Source organism: Acyrthosiphon pisum, chromosome A3, assembly GCF_005508785.2.
Source record: "Acyrthosiphon pisum isolate AL4f chromosome A3, pea_aphid_22Mar2018_4r6ur, whole genome shotgun sequence".
Lineage (NCBI taxonomy): Eukaryota > Metazoa > Arthropoda > Insecta > Hemiptera > Aphididae > Acyrthosiphon > Acyrthosiphon pisum.
In genome coordinates this window covers 15,863,438-15,867,967 of record NC_042496.1, presented here as the reverse complement: position 1 = coordinate 15,867,967, position 4,530 = coordinate 15,863,438, and positions in this window count along the sequence as shown.

Below are 4,530 nucleotides of genomic sequence, written 5' to 3'. Positions count from 1 at the left end.
CAAAATAAGTAGAGGGATGAAAAATGTAAGTTCAAAAAAGTATAGGGATGCCATCCCCCCAGTATCCCCCCCCCACTTCGACCACTGACTGGGTATTATATTATATTATATTATTATAACGTGTCAGGCTATTCCAATATTTTATAACTGTCATAACTCATGACTCATACAATATTAATCAAAATCTAACTACCTAAATTCTGGGTAGTCAAAAAAAAAATTGTGTAACGAAAAAAATGCTGGTTTTTTATGCACTTCCCGTGGTACTAGAAACTTAAAATTTTAACCATAGCTCATGTTCTCATGAAAAATAATCGCAAATAGGAGGGATTTAGGTAAGCCCCCCTCAAACATTTCTTAAATTTTTTTTAAGCTTATACAATGTTATTATAGTAGATCTTCAGTCCCAACCCTGCCCCACCCACAAATCACAAACGCTATTTACGCCTATGCATGCAAGTAGGTATGAATTTAGGAGTTGAAATTCGTCTCGCTTCATCCCTTTTAAGCATTTACAAGCTCAACAATTTATTTTTTAATTTGCTTATCATAAACCATTGTTAATTAGGTACTTGTTGATTTAAAAAATAAACCTCAAGATCAGGACATAATATCAGTAATATTTTCTATGTCTAATACTTATATACCTACATAGTAAAGATCTTACATTTTTCTAAAATAAGAGAGACGTTTTGCTTTACAGTATAGGTACATATATATTTATTGACATTTTAACTTACTTTCCATAAATCCAAATTAGGTAATATTTAAATTGTAATACATTTATAATTTATTTTGAATACCTATATTTTATTCAGTGAATTATTGCGATTAGCTATAGGTACTTTAAATTAATTCAGCATTGTACTATATTATATTTTGATTCTTGTTGTTTTCGAGGTCGTTGAGTACACCAAACACGTATAAATATGTATAGTATTGTTTATATTTAATATTTATATAAATTATATATACCTATATTATTACCTAAATGTGGCTATGTAGCTGTTTGAATTAGATAGATATAATATGATACATGATATATCTATGGATTATACTATTATAGACTATATTAGTTTCACAATTGTTATTATGTCATAGGCAATATTATTGGTATTTTATGAAATAATAATTGTACATAAATTCAACTTCACCAATACCAGTAAAAATTAACTTTATATTATATAAAGGCAACACGGTATTATAGTTGTATATAATATTATAGTTTGTCAGTTTGATGAAAAATATTAAATAATCTGATAATTATCAATAGTAGAAAAATATTTTTAATCTTTTGATTTTCAAATATTTCAAATAATAACAATTCAAAAATAGTTTTTGCGTATTATTTAATGACTGAATAGTTACTGTATTATTTTAAAGTAAGCATATAAATAAATAATATTAAAAAAAAAAAAATGATTTCATATTATATAGGCACATTCTAGGTTGTAACAAGTGTACCACTATTGTACATAAGTGTTGTTTAATATTTTCAACAATTCCCTAACATTTATGAAATACGAAATAAATATTGTTATATTATAATATAATATTTCCCTTTAAATTAATTATGAATATAAAGTACAAGATCATGAGGAGTTTTATGCGGTCCATAGGTAATTTCCTGTATATATTAATACACCGATATATTTTTTTTATAACTTTCAACACATCGATATTTACTAACACCATCTCATAATAATTGTAATTAAATCGATTAGAAATTACATTACCTACTTTAAAATTAAAAATATAATAGGTACTTATAAATTATAATTATTATAATAGTTTGTACGTTTAATATTTCTAATTACTAATGATTCTTATACAAATATTGTCCAATTCATAATGAACATTATTTATTTTATGAGATATAGGTATACGTATTATTGTTTCGACATGCAGATTGTAAAATATAATGTATTATGTACCTACACATGTAATGTATCGTTTACACCTGCATTACCATTATTTGTTAACTTCGGAAAACACTAAATAGGTCATCGAAATATTGAATATACCTATATAGGTACCTATTATACTTATTTAACATATAGGTAGGTACCTATATATTATAAAATACATACTAATTAATAAGTATTAAGTAAGTAATAACTAATAAGTAGGGCTGGGATTTTAATGCCCTCAAAAACCCCGAAAAATGTCCTAAAAAAAATGCTTTTATGACCTAAAAACTCTAAATAATGCCCTAAAAAACCCAGAAAAATGCCCTGAAAAAAAGAGTAATAAATCTACAAATTTTATAATAGTACATAGAAGCATTAAGCCAAGTGCCCCAACGTGTTAATACAGGCCGAGGAGGTAGTGGAATATCTGGTGCCATTGTTTTAAATATTTGGATTCGCGACGGTGCTTTCAAAAATACTTTTTTAACGTTATTTATCAATTCGTCAACGTTTGGAAAATGTATTCTTATTTCTTCGGCAACTATGCAAGGCGTGTGCCAAGCATGTAACATGTATCATTTTCGAATAATAAGTTTGAATCGATGTGGCTGCTTTTACCATGTACGGAGCAGCGTCACTTAAAAATAAAAGGACATTATCGTGTATTATTCCTTGTGGCCATAATATTGATAAAGACTTATCCAAAACTTTGGCAATTGTACTGTGATTGGTTTTTTCTAATACTTCTGAATTTAATAAAAACATTTTACCTATGTTACCTACTTCTAATGTACCTATTATAACATTGGCAACATAACGACCATTGGCGTCCGTCGTTTCATCGATAGAAAATATATAACTAGAGTAATAAAACGGTGTTAACGACGGCAAAACTCGTACTGAACGTCGAACGATAATATCATCGGATGTCGATTTTACCGATTTAAGATTATTTAACAGGAAATGCGGGTAGAGGTTACTCAAACCTTGTCCGATAATATAATACGAATTAGGAGTACCTACTTATAATCTGTTATATTTATTTAAAAACCATGTTGGTGTAAAAATCTTAAAATCTTAAAATAAAATTTCAAATTTATACACTTGGTTTCCAAAAACTCAAAAAATGCTCCAAAAACTCTAAAATGCCCTAAAAAATTAAGAAAATGACCTAAAAACTAAAAAATGCCAAAAAATGCAAAAAAATGCAAAATAAACTTTCTTATTCCCATTCAAATGTACATAAAACAAATTTGTGACAAGACGAGCATTGCACAGTAAGCTTTGGAAAACAATGCAAAGTGCATCGAAATCCCAGCCCTACTAATAAGTAATAATATTATTAGGTATTGAGTATTATAATACATATATATATATATATCATATATGAATAGATATGGCATACATATTACCTATGTACATAATAATATAATATATTCAAACTTGATAATTCTTCGATGTGATAATAAGTGAACAGCTACAAATCACTCAAGGACAAAATACGAAATAAGAAAAACTATAAACCATAATATAAACCTAGGTAAGTATTTGAAGTTATTTAAAATGTAAATTATTTTATAAAATGTATATAAACGCATATTGGTAAGCAGAAGTGGTTTAATGACCCACTACTCACTAGTCATATAAAGTCGATAATAATTGTATATATGAATTATAGAATATTAGAATCAAGGAAGTGTTATTCTGTAATGTGGAAATTTTATATGGCACCCATTTAGATGTTACCCAACTATACCTATACAAATATTGCATGACTAAATTATTATTATGAATCATACATTATAATATAGATACTTCCGAGGTTCCGTATTATACCTTGATCTTTTCGAATAGCATTATTAATGGGTACCTAACCTACTCGACATAAATATTTTATTATATTATATTATATTAGTACTTGTATATCTATTTCCCGATTAGATATAATAGTTAGGTATACATTATACTAATATTCATAATTTATTATTAAATAACAATATGTTAAGAAGACGTCGCACCAGCATATATGTTATCTCCGTCTTACACGTGTATGACATCATACCAAATTTTATGCTCAGCAGATCACGTTTAGCCTTGTTAATTTTAAAATTAGAGTGAATTGACCTCTTATAAAATATTAAGTAAGAATATTATCTAGGGCATCTCATCGGTTTTTTGTAATATTTCAATTTTAAATTGATTTATGAGTATTAAAATATGTATAAACAATTTACAATTTTAAAATACTCATAATTCACTTAAAAATTGAAATATAACAAAAAGCCAATGAGGTTCCCTAGATAATATCCTCACCTTTCAATTTTATAAGAGGTCAATTCTCTCTAATTTTAAAATTAACGGGCCTAAACGTGATCTACTGAGCGTTTAGACGGAGACAACGCATGCGAGTGTCACGTCCTCTTAGGCTGGGGTTATAAACGACGTATTCCGCCGCGTTTCGACCGCCGCATATTCCGCAGCGTTTTCCGCCGTGTATAGCACCAGCCTCATAGGCGCAAATAGCGTTTGAAATTTGGGGGGGGGGCTAATAGGGCTAATAAGGCCTTACTTTGATAATATTAAATAACCTTAAAACAAAATGTAGGAAATGTTTGGGAGG